Source organism: Protomyctophum parallelum (assembly GCF_964188405.1).
Source record: "Protomyctophum parallelum genome assembly, chromosome: 18".
Lineage (NCBI taxonomy): Eukaryota > Metazoa > Chordata > Actinopteri > Myctophiformes > Myctophidae > Protomyctophum > Protomyctophum parallelum.
The window spans coordinates 35,670,798-35,688,216 of record NC_139716.1 but is presented as its reverse complement, the minus strand read 5'-3'; the positions used below and the strand labels follow the sequence as shown (position 1 = coordinate 35,688,216).

At 42.1% G+C, this 17,419-nt stretch overlaps 1 pseudogene across 1 annotated transcript in view; it reads left to right on the top strand.

Annotated features, from left to right (window-relative positions):
* Positions 1–7,748: 7,748 nt before the first annotated feature.
* LOC310876116 (zonadhesin-like) overlaps positions 7,749–17,419 on the top strand; it is a 61,914-nt pseudogene continuing 52,243 nt past the window's right edge. The window contains exons 1-10 of the transcript in view: positions 7,749–7,752; positions 10,528–10,674; positions 10,905–11,170; positions 12,721–12,805; positions 12,911–13,066; positions 13,834–13,998; positions 15,500–15,597; positions 16,051–16,129; positions 16,248–16,804; positions 17,212–17,353. The product of the transcript in view is annotated as a zonadhesin-like (transcript). The remainder of the gene's footprint in view (positions 7,753–10,527; positions 10,675–10,904; positions 11,171–12,720; positions 12,806–12,910; positions 13,067–13,833; positions 13,999–15,499; positions 15,598–16,050; positions 16,130–16,247; positions 16,805–17,211; positions 17,354–17,419) is intronic.

Genomic DNA, 17,419 nt, shown 5'->3' with positions numbered 1-17,419 from the left:
TTCCTATTATATTTATTTTACTTTTATACAATTACTCATTCATGATAACAGGTATAGACACTAACATCACCATTCTAGGTTCAACAGGATAGGCACCAACATCAATACCTTATCTACAAATTAGAAGTGAAAGTCAAACTTTTACATGAGTTGTAAATGATGGTGTGCCCACTATATTCTAAGATGGCATCTTAACCGTCTTCCTGCCATTGCCGAAGCCCTTCGGCAATTGAAGCATTAATTTGATATTAACGCTTGCTGCCATTGCCGAAGCCCTTCGGCAATTGCTCTTTTATAGTGCTTATGATTGATCAAGCCATAATGCTACTCACGTTAGCCGGTTAGCTAGCAATGTTGTTAGCACTGCACTGGATCGTTCATATTAATTCACCGTCGCCATAAGAATCCATTCTATCCGTTTCTTTCAATCGCCTGTATCTCCTATTCCTTGTCCCAGATGGCATTTTTGGTCAAAACAGCGTTTCTTTGACGGCACGAGCCGACGTTGTGGAGTGCTAAAATGTACCGGCATGATTCGATTATGTAAACAAAGGTTGTCTTGGCAACGTAAAGCTGGCAGGGATAAGCTCACTTCCGGTTGAGGCAAAATGTGGCTTTTCAAAATAAGAGCTCAAATTAAAAAAATGCTGGCATGAATTAGGTCCTAATTTCTCAATAAATGGCAGCAGTAAAAGGGTTAAATACATGTTGTGAAAATGTGTTGTGACTTTGATTGAAAAGTTTTAATAATAGTTCCAATGGCATCTATGGAAAAAAATCTTCCCCCCAAAGGGGTACCTGGGCCAACAAAGTTTGGGAACCCCTGTTCTAGGGGGTCTCCAGAATGCAAAATGTAAGAAAAATAAGGCATTACATTCAGTTTGACCAGCTCTCAAAACCTCTTGGGGGGGAAACAATCCCAACATTTTGGAATATGCTTTTGAAAACATTTGAGAATCAGAGGAAGCCTATACCTCCATATAAAGTATATTGTTTGTATTTTTACAAACAAATTGCAGCCAGCTGTAGGTGCTCTTTTAGAGCGGTTTTGAAGGAGGGTAAGGAGTCACAATTGTTTATTTAGAACGAATTCGACCCCATTTTTATGCTGAAACTGGTTTCAGTGAGATCAGGGGTGGCTCTTTCTGGTGGTGTTGTGCCTGTGTGTCTTTTGCACTATATTGAAGTAGTCTGACAACAAGTACATGTGCATGGGTATCCCGGTTTCCCCTGTTTTCTTGCTTATCTTGAAGACCAGGCTCATTGCCGTACTCTGTCCTCTTATATACCCTGCGAGCCATCCCGCACCCTAGCATAATGAGCAGGGGTGAGGTGAGTTCTGGGTGTAAGGCCTGTAATAAACTGACCAGTTTGTTTTGAGAGGTCTTCAGGTTTTTTCTTTTTTTTAGCATGGTGGGTGCATGCATATTTAATAGTCAAAATGGCATAGGATGAGTGCTCCTGCTAGTGTCAGTGTGTTACATAGGAGAACCGGCCTCAAGTCTTAAAAGTGTTCTTGGACTCTAGGTGCCACCGCACAGGGCAATACCTTTTTATGAGCATTGTGTGATAACTGCTATCAGTGTGGCTGCATGGGTGGGGCATATACTAGTCTAGTGATTCCCTACATGTGTGCTGTCATGGGAAACGGAAACCATCCATAGCACTCCCCTGTAATGATTAGAGCAGTGGTCCCAAACCTATGGCCCTCTGATGGGCTGTGAGGATATTGCAAGTGGACCCCAAATAGGCCTAGGCCTACTTGACAAAACACTAAGATTTTAATGTTAATGTAATGTTACTATTTAGAAGAGAATTGTTTTTTGAAAACACTAAAGTCATTGTATTTTTTCTAAACTTTGAAACATGAGTCTTGATCCAAGCCACAACACAATTGATTAATTTGTCATTAAAATAAACATGCTTCGGCCTGGACAGCTGGCATATCGGTCCGGGCACTTAGGCCACACTGTAGCCTGACTGTGTGTTGCAGGTTCGAGTCCTGATTGTGATGGCTTTGCTGCATGTCACTCGCCATCTCTCTGACTCCTGTCATCCTACTTGCCTATCAATATAGGGGGAGGGTGAGCTCCAACTTATTACACTATTTCACTTATTACACTATAATAGTTATTACATTATTTTGATCCCATACATTTTGCATACCACTTTTAAAAGTGTTTTTTATCAAAACGGTATACCATTTTGAAAAGTGGCCTATACCATGTTTTTGTACTGTATTATGCCACATTGCCCACATAACACTTTTGGAGCTCACACCTTATGGAATAAAGACATAAAAAGCTCAAAATCTTTAGAAAAAGAAAAAAAACTAGACAAGCTTGCACACGGCCACCCAAGAACGCGACAGCCGAAGATGGGTTAGGGTTAGCTTTGAGGTACTTTGACTTTACTTGAGTATTTCCATGTGTTAGCCTCGAGTACAGTACATGTCAGAGGCAAATATTGTACATTTTACTTCACTTCAATAATTTGACAAACTGCTTTATATATATATATATATGTGTATGTGTGTATATGTGTGTGTATATATATATATATATATATATATATATATATATATATATATCATTACAACACATACATTAACCAATTATGGCCTACAGTATATTATATTGGCTATTCCAAAATAGCAGAGATTGTAGATACACATGCTATTTTCAAAAAAGTTAAAAAATAATAAAGTAATCATGTGAGTCCACCACATCAGGAAGTAACCAGCGGAAGTACTGCGTAATAAGGCAGTGCCATGCATAGATATTAAAAATATATAGATCGCTGATGATTTGGTTGCCTTACTACAGGCATATTATTTGTGGGCCCCTCCCGACGACAGTGCTGCGTTATCTCATGCAGATCGGCTACTTTCGCCGTTTGCGAGGACGCACACATGGGCGTGCGTTATTACGTGGTGGAACCGCGGAGAAAATTCTTATTATGCAGTTAATTGGAGCGACCTGTCTCCAACGGGAGGAGGAAGTCGAGAAGTGCTGAAGGCATGCTGCGTCTCTCTGCTACTCAAGTCTTTTCTGGGACTTCCGTTTACATTGCCAAAATAAGTGCCGCTGGGAAAGAGGGTATCGCACCCAAGCCCCCAGAACGGCTGGGCAACGTTGAAGCCACCGACGGTAGTGGTCAAAACTAGACCACTGGGCCCAGGTTAAATGCATTAATTAATTTAGTCACGTAGGACGTGATGTAATGTAGAGGTACCACAAGAACAGGGCGAGGGGTACTACTATCATAGGAGCCAACCTACGCTCAAGGGGTACTACTCAGAAGACTTCGTCAGTCTTCCTTCCAAACACCACTGAGCAACTTCCATTGAAATGAACAGCGGGGGTCGGGGCTGTGGCTCCTCATCCGCTCTCTCTAGCTATATTATCTACAGTCGTGCCTATGGCTATTGGGCTACTGAACGTCCCCTTCCGTTACGTACCTGGAAGCTTGGCATGCTTCCGCTTTGCTTCGCAAGGAATCTTGGGAATGCTTGCCTCCATGTTGCCTTCCCTCGAGATACAGACGCCCCAGAGCCAGAAGAGGCATCTACCTTTATATGTCATGGACGTCATGCTTACGTACAACCAGTGAAGACATTGATGGAGGGATAATAAGCCTAAAATGTCGAGTAATTTGATCATGCGTGTGGTGTGCTGTGAGACATGAGGTCAAAGCGGACTAAAACTCCATGGCCCAGTACTTCTTCCATGCACCACTGGGTGGGATATACAGTATGGTGATTTCCTGCATGTGTCAATATGTAAAACTGAACGACAGCAGCGCTCCCTTCCTTGTATATGATCTCATGTTGTATTTGTTGATTGTGGTTACGGGACATGGCAACGTCTTCACTGGTCAATGAAGAGTGGATCCCTGCACGTGTGTGTGACTGTGTGTGTGTGTGTGTGTGTGTGTGTGTGTGACTGTGTGTGTGTGTGTGAGAGTTCAATTAATGTCTGCTAAATGCTTAAATTGTGAATTGTAATTGTGCAATGATGTTTGCCGTACATTGAATCAATAATTCAAGTTAGGTAACGTTTTAATGACGTTGGATTCAGAGACAGAGAGACAGAATGTCTGCCTTATAGGGTAGGGTTCATGTGGTTATGGACCTTTATTATCTGGTGATGTGACATGAAACTGAATCTGACTCATCGTATACTGCATGATTACTCCCAACTAGGATGTCACGATCCTATTCCGATCATTTGATTTTGAGCATCTGCCGATACCGATTTTCTTTCCGCGATCCGATATTTATATTTTATAGAACACGTATATGCCATATCACAATTGTACAATATCCCAAATCACAGATTTCCAGTCTAATATCATGATATGGATATAATATTGATACTAGGGATTTCCCAATAACGTTTTTGACATCCGATTCCGCTCATTTGAAAATGACGTGATCGGCCCTGATTTCCGATCACCCGATCCGATCGGGACAACCCTACTCCCAACCATATTAATATCAGAGGAAACCTTTGGATTCCATTAGAGAAAACGACCCTTCATGCGTTTGCCCCCGAAAGCCCGCCACACACCCCCATACATCCCCATCTGCCATGAAGCAGTTTGTACGTGAAAGCCCCCGAGCTTGTATTGATTTGAAAAGTCTGGACCGAAAACAGTTCCTTATTAAACATGCAATGATGTAACGATGATATGATGATCAATTATTATTCAAGTTGGGTAACATTTTAATGACTTTAGATTCGGAGACAGCCTGGCGCTCTGTGTGTGTGTGCGCGCGCGCATGTGTGTGCGTGTGTGATCTATTATTATTCAAGTTAGGTAACATTTTAATGACTTTAGATTCAGATACACCTGGGGGGGGGGGTGTCGTGGTTGGTAGGAGGGTAATTTAATTGTACATACATTTCTTAGTCTTGATTTTTCTATTTAATTCTTTCAATATTTGTTTTTAGATATTTGGCCTAATTGTTTAAAAACTATTATTTGCCAAAGCAAATAATAGTTTGCTTTGGCAGTGTAAATGTGTTTTCTCATGCCAATAAAGCCCCTTTGAATGGAATTGTGTGGGTGTGGGTGAGTGGATGAAGAACAGGGCAATCATTGTGAGTAATGAAACTGTGATATGGGAATGGTAAGGCATTTACTGGTAGAGACAGGTTTAGAGTTTCTCAACAGTAAAATGTGAATGTTGGTCGGCGTAGGCCCCTATACCTATCGATATACAGTACTTGGATTCTTGAAATTAAAATCGATATTTCGACGCAGTTTCGATGCAGCCCCCCTCAGGTCCACCAGGCTGACCTGCTCGCCTCAAAGTGCCTACAATGGCCTATCCTATTTCAAGACCAATTTCTACCCTCTTTTAAAATCTCTGTTGTTATTCATGTACTAACTGTTCTTCCTGATTTGCTGACTTTTTTGTTGTTTGTGTAATGTTGTTTTATGTTCTTTCTTTGCTATGCTATTATTGTAATGTTATTTTAAGTTTTTCCTTTTATATACTTTAATACTGTTCTCTTTTTATTGCTCTGTAAACAATTAAAAACTAATACATATTGCATGTATTCAAGGCTTCATGGGAGTGTGTAATTGATAGAAAGTAAGTAACTTTTTGGGTGAACAACGGAGGAAATGGACACACATTGTTGGAATTAATTTCAATGTATTGTACAGTATTATTCTCCCCTCTGTATGTTATTGCAGAACGTATATACATCGCATAGATGCACCTGGGACGTATCCTCACTGATGTATCCTATGCCAAGGTCATCGGGGTTTCGGGTCTCGCGAACATCATACCCCTCACTCAGATGACCCAGCCGGGGTGATTAAGTCTAGACTGACTAACGTCCCTAGCTATACCCTGGATCAGACCCACTAGGGAAAGACCAGGGCCACACAATCTGGATGGAAGGACTCTGCTCTGTGGGTTTGCCCCTGTCCGTGTCTTACCAGGTCCACTCCTGCTCTCACCAGGTCCAGGACCTGTGCATTGCACCATGCATACACTTCATTCAGTAGTGGTGGATTATTGAGCCACAACATACATCTGTTTGACCCTTGGATTGATATTCATGATGCGTTTACAAAAGATAAGATAACATAAACGTTTATTGATCCCGGGAGGGAATTCCATGCATCGGTATCCTAGCAACAGCCTAAATGTTGTGTTGTTTAGACATGTTCATGTTGTTTTGACCCGTGGTTCTCAACATGTGGGTCGGGACCCCAAGGGAGGTCCCCATATGATGTTGCTGGTTCCCACAGGTGACGGTGAAGTGAACATTTATGACCATTTTACCAAGAAAGAAAGAAAGATAAACTGCATCAAGATTAATCAACAAACTATATTGTAAAAAACTGGTCAAACATTGGCCAAATTGTCAAATAATATAAGAAAGAGACATAAATTATGAAAATAGCCGATCTACATCTATTTTCACAATATATCTAGGGAACGGAGTCAAACTATAAATGTAATGCCTCGATTCTATTCATCTGTGGAGCCGAGTCAAATATGATTATTTTGTGGGGCCCCAGTTCAAATATGATTATTTTGTGGGGCCCCAGTTCAAATATGATTATTTTGGGAGGCCCCAGTTCAAATATGATTATTCTGTCGGGCCCCAGTTCAAAGATGATTATTTTGGGGGGTCGTGGCCTGCAAAGGTTGAGTTCCACTGCCCTATAAGACTGGGATTATATTTGGTAGAGAATTCTACAACTGTCTTTTTGTATTTTAGATGGAGACAGTAAAGCCTACAGTATGAGCTGAATAGGTGAGTGGGAATGCCACCATGTCCCCGTTTGACCTGATATCGTAGTTTATCTGCGGAGCACTAAATAATTTTCTCTCTGGACTCTATTATGTGACTATTTACCGTGTTGTTGGTTGAGCGTTCATGTTATTTACTCATTCCACACACTTGTAAGAGTCTGTTAACCCATTAAGACCTGAGGCCGATTCTACAAATGACTTCTGTAGTAAAAAATAAATTGTAATTCCAAAATTATAAAAATAAAAAATTGCAAAAAACACACTTTCAAGATTTTGTAGATGTAAAGGCGTCACTCTGTGCCATGCAATAGCCAACGCTAAAATCTACATTCACATTTTTAGAATGAAACACAGGAGAGGTCAGAGTAGGAGTCCAGATCCAAACCGAAATAAATAATAATAATACACTATAGGCTAAATATGAATGAAGATGAATTGCAGAGCTTCTGGTCTTCGATATTATCGGCACTGCATCTCTTAATGAGTCTTAAGGTGTGTCCTTGGCTTGTAATCAAAAGCTTAAATTACACAATAAACTTTAATATTTTACAGCACATAGTTGGCACTTATTTGAAAGTACAGTCTGAATGACGTGATCCTCCCCACCCCACCTAGGAAAACACACACACACACACACACGCACACACACACTCACATATCAGTTACTCATTATACGTGTTTTGCAATGTAATGCAGTAATGCAGCAGCAATCCCATGTATAGCCGTGTGAGGCGATGATGGCCTCTTCAATACAACACCCCCCCCCCCTCCACCCACCCACCCACACACACCCCACAACACCCCTCCCACCTGTACCCATCCTTCCGTACCTGTCTGTATAAAAGACCTGCACTCCCTGTCCACTGTCCTCATTGCCTGCTAACTATGTTAGCCATGCATACGTTAAGATTTTTGTGTATCCTGTTATGGATAAAGGGGTGTACAGCAGCAGAGCAACAGACACGGCATGGGTGAGTGCACTGAGAACATATTCAGGTCAGGTGTGATGCTATATAGGTTCATTGTTCACACCTGGTATCCTATAACTTATTGTACAGATTATTTTTTGACATTATGTATATGTAGCCTATACTTGTATAGTTCTATATACTATATGTGAGAAAAACGGAACGGAGGCGCCCGTTCTTCTGGCATGGGAGGCCGTCTCCGGGTCATGGCCGAGTCGATCCCTTTGAGGCCTTTATAGATAGAGGGGTCTGGATAAGTAACATTGGCCCTCTAATTTAATGTGTGTGTGTGTGTGGTTTTTTTTTATACAATTGTGGTATTTGTTGTTATTTATTTTGGTGTTGGTTTTACGTGGTTTCATATTTGTACATTTTAGGAAATTGCCAGCAGACTTATTTATTGAACTCAAATATATAAATTAATAGAATATATAATTTATACATGTAGTAGCTAATGTGGCTTTGGATTCTGTATTTCAATGCAAATATATTTAAAAATTCTTTCTTTCTTTCTTTCTTTCTTTCTTTCTTTCTTTCTTTCTTTCTTTCTTTCTTTCTTTCTTTCTTTCTTTCTTTCTTTCTTTCTTTCTTTCTTTCTTTCTTTCTTTCTTTCTTTCTTTCTTTCTTTCTTTCTTTCTTTCTTTCTTTCTTTCTTTCTTTCTAGTTTCCACAGTCGTGTGAAAACAGAGGCGGAGGCTGGTAAGTTAACCGTTATGAAATTCATGAATAGACGTCTTCCATATTTGATGTATTGTATTGGACCTGTTTGATGTGCATACCTAATGTATGCTTTGGGTCCAATGTACACACACGCGCATGCACATACTGTACAGTATGTGTATCTTGAATGTGATTTATCACCTTTAACCTGACAGTATGGCTGAGATGAAGAGTGTGTGAGACACGCATGCTCAGCACCTGCCCCATGCTTCTCTGCCCACACCCATCGGTGTCACAACCCTGCCCTTGGGCTTGTCCTGAACTCTAACTCTAACTTTATCATTCTTTATCTCCTGCTTATTCAGTACCCAAGTCATAAGAACGAAACCTTTTAAACAAGTGTGTAAAAGATGTGAAGGGAACACTTTCTCTCTCGCCCACAGACACATTGTAGACTTTATAGTGCTTGGGTGTATCCCCGATTAGCTATAGGAACCATGCATAAATAAAGTGCATCATGTGACCAATGGTGACCAAGCGGGATTATAACTGTAGGTTTCCTTTTCTAGAAGGAGGCATAAACATTTCCTGTTCTGGGCCAGTTTCTCATACTGTTGTAGCTACATTTGATTTACTACTTTATTACAGACCTTTCTCTGTCCCAGGCAGCAACCCACTCTAGCGGGATCTAGCAGCAGTAAACATCGGACGTTCGCAAGGTCATGCAGCACCCACTTTAGGAGACAATTGTAGGATTTGTGTACCATTCGGCCTCTAGTAGCTCCAATTGGGATGGCGTATCTTTATAAATTAACCATCTTTGCTCGTGTTCCCAGTTTGAGAAATGTTTATGCCAATGGAAAAGAGAACTACAGTCTATATGGCTGTTGTGCACAGTGGTGTAAAGTAAGTGTGTACATTTACTTAAGTACTTTACTCGAGTAAACTTTTGAGGTATTTGTACTTTACTTAAGTATTTTCAATTTCCAATAATTTTACTTCAGTACTTCACTATACATCTCAGAGGCAAATATTGTACTTTTACTCGGCTACATTTATTTGAAAACTTTAGTTACTAGTTACTTTGTAGATTGTTATTATTACAAAACATAAATTAACCACTTCATTTTGACCATTTGAAAATAGCCGATCTACAATGTGTCACGATGCAACACATTGTGAGCTTGTAGTTCTGCATAATGAGTATTTTTACTTTTGGTACTGTACTTTAAGTACATTTTGATGCCAATACGTTTGTACTTTTTACTCAGGTATATTTTGAATTCTGGACTTGTACTTGTAACAGAGAATTTCTATATTTTAGTATTGATACTTTAATACTAAAATTAAAAACTTAAAAATATGAGTACTTTTTCCACCACTGGTTGTGCAACGGTCTTGTCTGTGGTTGGTAAGGCGGGGGAGAGGGGGGGGGTTGGTCAAGGCACATGGTCAGCAGGGAGCTTCACTGGGAGGAATATGGTGCGTTCACACGGGCAGATGCAAAGATTCAGTCTACCATTCATTGTCAATGTAAGCCAGCGACATGAAGATGCGAAGATGCATCTGACGTCTGTAGCTGCTGCAAAAGATACAAAGCTACAAATACATGTAAGATGAACTGCGGCTTCAACTTCACATACAAAGATACAAAGCGACACATGTGCTGTGAATCTTTGTATCTTTGCATCTTTGTATCTGCCAGTGTGAACGCAGCAATATAGTGGCTGGTCAAACATGACGAGGTTCCTTAATTCTCTCTCTCTCTCTCTCTGTCTCTCTGTCTCTCTGTCTCTCTGTCTCTCTGTCTCTGTCTCTCTGTCTCTGTCTCTGTCTCTGTCTCTGTCTCTGTCTCTGTCTCTGTCTCTGTCTCTCTCTCTCTCTCTCTCTCTCTCTCTCTCTGTGTCTCTCTGTCTCTCTCTCTCTCTCTCTGTCTCTGTCTCTGTCTCTCTCTCTGTCTCTCTCTGTCTCTGTCTGTCTCTGTCTGTCTCTCTCTGTCTCTCTCTCTCTCTCTCTCTCTCTCTCTCTCTCTCTCTCTCTCTCTCTCTCTCTCTCTCTCTCTCTCTCTCTCTCTCTCTGTCTCTCTGTGTGTCTCTCTCTCTCTCTCCCTCCACACAGCAGTCCTGACGTCCTGTGACTTCAACGAGGACAGCGCTCCTTTCTGCAGCTTCACCCAGGACCCGGCTGACGACGGCGACTGGACCAGACATCGAGGTCGCAGCCCGACGGACGGCACGGGGCCCAGCGGAGACTATCCTGATGGGGGTCAGTATACTGTTGACGGCTTCCATTTGTTTTCAGTTGGTCTTGAAGGAGTAGTTCACCCAAAAATGCCGTATCTTTTTTGGGTGCAACATTCACACTTTATTACATGCATTTAGCAGAGAGAGTTTCCCACGTCATGTTGTGTTCCAGGATTGGAAAGCATTTAAAGAAAGAAATGCTTGGTTAAATCTCTCTCTCTCTCCCCCCTCCCTCCCTCCCCCTCCCTCCAGAGGGCTACTACATCTACCATGAGGCTGACAACGTGGCCAATGGGAAGAGGGCTCGTCTGCTTAGCCCTGCCCTCTCCTCGTCGGTCACAAATGTGTGCGTCCGGTTCCGCTACTTCATGTACGGTTCTGACAACAGCAACCAGCTTAAAGTTCTGGTGAAGAGGCCCGGCTCTGAGGAGAACGTGTGGACCAAGACAGGGATCCAGAGTCCGACCTGGCTGGCAGGCACCGTCACTGTTTCAAAACCGGCTGGACAGACCATCAATGTAAGTCTTTTTCGTTAACCTTTATCCTGTGTACTGTATAGGTAGTTCTCCTTTTTAATTTCAATGACACTTTGATATATATATATATATATATATATATTCTTTCCATCTCTGGGCCCCTGTGTTATCTAATTTAACCCCGGAGAGTGTATACATGGAACCAAACGGACCCTCATGGTTCCTAACTTTGAGTCATTTAAATGGGGGCCCTTGACCACATCAATGGCCATTGAGAACCACTGGTATAAGTTAACGGGGGACAAATGCTCTTCTTCATCAACTCCCTGCTTCACAGTCACACATTGTTCATACAACCACAGTTGTATAGGCTACTGCTGGCCAATGAGCAGTTGAGGGTTCAGTGCCTTGCTCAAGGGCACTTAAGAAGGTACCGATGGAGGGGTGAGTGTTTTGAGTCATGCCTGAGGCATGTTGGCTAGCTTGTTCTCAAACATATTCTCTTCAATTGTATATCGTAACAAAAGAGTCGACTCCTTGTTGTCTAGGCCCTAGCTATATAGCACTCGTTGGAACATAGCATTAATTCAACAGCAACCAATGGGCACAGAGGAGGGACAGGACCACAAAAGGTGAATGGCTTGGTTGGTTCTCTTGGCTCCATGCTGGTACACTGGGTTCAACACGGACATGTTCTGTTCAGAGCTGGAGAGATGGGGTTTGTTTTGACCAAAACATATCACTAACGGCACCTTTAACCATCATAATCATAACTATATCTAATAAAACGTTAACCATTGAATAATCCCTTACACGGACGGAGCTGTCATGCTTGACCAAAAATGCCCCCTGAGGTGTTTCTCTCACTATTGTATACATTCATAGATATATATTGTTCATTCATAATTGTAGACAAACATTGGCGCGCGCGCACACACACACACACACACACACACACACACACACACACACACACACACACACACACACACACAATGAGTCACACACGTTCATATTTTACAAGCCAAATTATTGTTTTTTTACTGCTCATCTTATCAATTCTCGCAACATTTTTAAGACCAGTTGTAAAACAGTTATGATGGGAGTGTCGGAACAGTGGGGCCCTCAGGTTTATTACTCACACACAACTCATTTGAATCTCATTATCGCACACGGGTCAAAAGCAACACACTGATTATGCCAACGGTTTGAAGGCGAAGCTACACTGGGAGAGAAAGTCAGGACTGCTGCCTGTCATTAACATGAAGTGTTACTGTGTTAGTGATCTAACATCTAACCCCTTCTTATCTATGTGGGCGTTTAACAAACTGTGATTTTTATGGGTTGGCTCTGTGGGATAGGAGGCTAGTCATCTATCTATGAGGGGGATTCTCAACCTTTTTTTTTGTTTATAACTGGAAGTGGAATGCTATAAAATGTGTGTGTGTGTGTGTGTGTGTGTGTGTGTGTGTGTGTGTGTGTGTGTGTGTGTGTGTGTGTGTGTGTGTGTGTGTGTGTGTGTGTGTGTGTGTGTGTGTGTGTGTGTGTGTGTGTGTGTGTGTGTGTGTGTGTGTGTGTGCGCGCATGCACAGGTCGTGTTTGAGGCCAAGAGAGGTTTCAGTTCTTCATGTGACACAAGCCTGGACAACATTGTCATTAGCGAAGGAGCATGTCCCTGTGAGCATATTACACACACACATGCACGCACGCACAGATAACTTTTAATAACCACGACAATCTTATCTACGGTAGATCTAAATCTTATCTAAATTATCTCCCCAGCCTGTGTAACTGGCTGTGATTTTGACACGATGGATGACCTGTGTGGGTGGACGGTCCCGCTGCCCACCAACCCTGACGTATTTGGCTTCGAACAGTGGACTGGACCCACAGAAACTGATGGCACAGGACCCGACGATGACTTTACCAAACCTGGATGTGAGTGCCCTCCTCATACATGTCTTCACTCTTCATAACTGGTTACACACCATGTCGCTTTGCGTGGCGCCCGGCCAGTGTATGATTATTGAGTACACGTATAAACTAGAAAGGTGCAATTGAGATTGCAACTGTGGTTGCGTGGAGGAATCCACTGGGAAATGAATCTTCATGTATTTGTGGGAAGCCATTTGCACACTTCTAATTCATGGGTTTACACTAGAGAGTTATGTTCTTCATGAATTCTGTCTTGCCATTGATATTACATATTGTGATGTCACTCTTGTCTGATAATGTCCAATTAGAGTTACAGAAAAGGTTACAAACAACTTCCATAGAATTCAATGAACAAAAATGTTTACTTTAGGCATAAAAGTTCTCGGACCTATAGAACAATAGTGTGTTGCCTAGAGCAACCACACTAATCAGCTGCTCGCCTCGGATACAGATGCTGCGGTTTCTTCATTGATAATTTGATAGCGCTGAAAACATGAAGTACGACCGTCATGTGAACCATGACACACTTGACATTGATTATTAATCATCCTAGCAGTCTCAGCCCCAATCAAGACCCCTGTTCTCTAAAATATACTAATTATAGTTGTTCAAGGTCATGTCATTTGTCCACATGATGAACTGTGACGAAAGGTGTTTTTAAAGTAAACACTTATTGGAGCAATGATGTTGTGCAGACTTGTATCATTATCTAGAATTTGATTTGTAAAGCCAATCGTTGAAGTAGACTTTGTCATCTTTTTGAAATGCAGTTGGTTACTACTTGTTGATGGATTCCTCCTTCGCTGTGCCTGGAGTCTCGTCTGAGATTATAAGTCCTCCCACTGCCGCCACAGGCTGCCTGGACCTTTCCTTCCACTACTACATGTACGGCACCGCCACCACCATGCAGCTGAGTGTACACACCCTCACTACAGGTAAGAGACCCAGAATATGAGTGCATAAGGCACTCGTGTAACACTCAGGAATCGAACCCAGGTCTCCCTCGTGGAAAGCCAACATCTTAACCAAGCCAATGGGAATTCCCTATAGTTCGGGGGATATAGCCTTCGAGGCCATCAGGCTGAGGTTATGAGCCACTCTACTACACTCAAACTCGAGTGGAGCAGTGGCACAGTGCCAGCCTGCTACCACGGAGGTTTAGGTTTTCCCTGGTTTTCGCCGGCTGCACTAATAACATTGGGGAAGGCTCGTCTAAAGTTTGAAATTTGAATGGACAGGTATAAGTCAAAAGGGAGACATCGAAGAGGAAGCAGCAGCCACGCTGACCATGCCATTCGTGGATGGTGTTTCTAACGAGAAAATTGAGCATCCGGAGTGATTCTCTACGCTTTTTTTGGTTTGCAATTGCAATGACTCGGTTGCCATTCGAAAAGCTCCTGTGGTTTACTGAAAAGTGAGATATAAAAACAGTAAACGTTAAAAGTACAGGAACCAGACAGCAGTTAGGATTAGAAGAATCACCCCATGCAGGAGTTCTGCATGGGCGAGGCTCCAGAGTTTATAAAGGAGTCACATGACGTCAACAAACACCTCCTCTCGTAATATTTCTAAAGGGGTTGCAAAAAAACAAAACAAAAAACAAACATCAAGCACAACTTAATCTGCAAACATGATCTGGCTTTTTGATATGTGTGTGTGTGTGTGTGTGTGTGTTTTGTTTTGTTTAACGTCGAATAGGACCGTCATTTTTAGCTTGGCCCTTAATTGGACTTGAGTAGCCCTGACCTAAATTGTCAAGGCGTTTTGCCTTTTGAAGTTCAGTGCATGCCTTTAGTTTAAATAGTATGCAGACTTATATTTTAAGGCCTTGTTTTCTATTTTTGCACAATTTAATTGGCTTTAAACACATACCTGGCACTCTTGACAATCCTGATTGCAACTGTAGACTAAATGACTAAGATTGTAGCACAGCAACATTACAAGCAATCAGCACTACCTGGGTCAGTGCCATGTTTTTCAATCTAAGGGAACGATTATGAGAAGTGGGACTGCTTTTTTAGTTACATCAGGAAAACAACAGATATATCATAAAATAACTCATTTTATCATTGTCTTAATATAATTGACTTCCTTGGGCATTTGGCACCCCGTCTCTTCCATCGCTCAACAGATATATCATAAAATAGCTAATTTTATCATTGTCTTGAATATAATGTACTTCCTTGGGCATCTAGTCAATTCAATTCAATTTTCAATTCAAAGGGCTTTATTGGCATGAGAAAACGTACGTTTACATTGCCAAAGCAGAAAGAACAATACAACAATACAGCAATACAATCAAAACAAGAATGATGTACATTTGAAAGTCAGAGTCTTCAATAGATCAATTTCTATGTACCAAGATCACTCGATGCAGGTATAGTGCAAGAATATACACAATGACTAGTCATCCCGTCTCTTCCATCTCTCCACTAGGTGGCAGCCTCGGAGCTCCTCTCTTCACGGTACGAGGGAACCAGGGTCAGTCGTGGAAGCCTGTGGAAGTCCGCTACCTTGGAACTGCTACTGTCGAGGTAATGATTGGAAGTGAGCATCAGTGAGTCTGTGGTTATGCCACCCAGTGTAACTACCCGGACTCCAACCCTGGTATCCTGCATGGGAAACCAAACGGCTTATTCAAAGAGGAATCTCCCCCATGACCGTCCTAGAGAGATATTTTGCCTCATTTATAGGCTACAATTGTTCTTGGTTGAGCACCGTGTCGTGCACCAGCATACCCAATATACAAGCTGCACTATTTTCTATATTCAGTATAACTCACCAATTAGACTGGTGACTAGGATTGTTCTGATACCTGCCTTTGACCTCTCACAACTGGGACGTTTGATTCAGGACTAGGCTCCAATGTAATCCATTTTGGCAAGAGATATATTAGGCTTCCGCTCTTCAGCATCAGCCAGGACATGTGTATGTGCATGACTCATGGATTTGTATAATATTTATTTTCTTGATTATCTATATTCCAGTTTGTGATCGTGGGTACTTATGGAGAGACTCCGGAAACAGATATAGCCGTTGATGGCGTTTGCGTTATGGCTTGCAAAGGTAAGAATAAAGCTATTCTGCATCTGGTCAGAAATATTTACCGTGTCAAAAACATGGCCTTCTCAACAGCTATTTTCGTTAGATCATGCTTTGAGATAACGTTCTATTTCACCTTTAGCTCCACCAACAACACCTGCGCCACCTGTGACAACACCAGGTCCAACTACACCCAAACCTCCAACTGTCGGCCCAACTACACCCAAACCTCCAACTCCTGGCCCAACCACACCCAAACCTCCAACTGTCGGCCCAACTACACCCAAACCTCCAACTGTCGGCCCAACTACACCCAAACCTCCAACTGTCGGCCCAACTACACCCAAACCTCCAACTGTCGGCCCAACTACACCAAAACCAACCACAGCAAGCACACCAAGTAAGACTTAAACTGAACAAGCATTGCCATTCTTTCATACCTCATTTCTAAAGCACGAATTTCATTTTCTGACTGTGTTGTTTTTGCCTATGTCGTGACCCACAGTAACATGTCCTCCTAATGCCGAGTACAATGAGTGTGGTCCAGCTTGTAGTCCCAGCTGTAAGGAACCCTCCACCAACTGTACAGGCCCCTGCATTAGTGGCTGCTTCTGTAAGCCGGGCTACGTCTTAGATGGACGCCGTTGTGTCAAACTGGAGACCTGTGGCTGTCTGGATGAACACAACAACTACTACGAGGTTAGACGACATACATTACAGTGCTCGTGTAAATTATCTACAATTTGCAATTCAGATATTTAGGAGATGCTCTTGTCTCAAGGGGTGACATATAATAAGCAATAGGCTATACTCATGTATTGCATGGCTTGGTTGAATGCTTGGTTCTGATTGTTCAATCGATGAATTCAGCTGTGTGTTATGATAATGACCGATCAGGATTAACAGACCGCTGTCTAAACCTCAGAGCACCTGGCCGCACTGTGTGAATTGTATGTCCTTGTCTTATTATGTACAGTATTGCTTCTAGCTTTATATAAGGGTTTAATTGACTTTGTTTCATGAAACAAGCTTTGGGTATTTTGGGTATAATCGACGTTCGTTGGATTGTTGTGAATTAAATTCTATTCTATTCTAATGTTTGTTAGCCTGGAGAGATCATCTTTGGTGACGGCTGCTCCAGGCTGTGTCGCTGTGCAGGGAACTACACCATGGAGTGTGTGGATAATTCCTGTGACGCAACAGAAGAGTGCCGTGAGGTCAGCGGAGTAGCAGGCTGCTATCCTAAAGGTGACAATGTCAAGGGAAACACTTACTGTAGTACATAACACAAACACAGCATGTATTAGCAGTCCA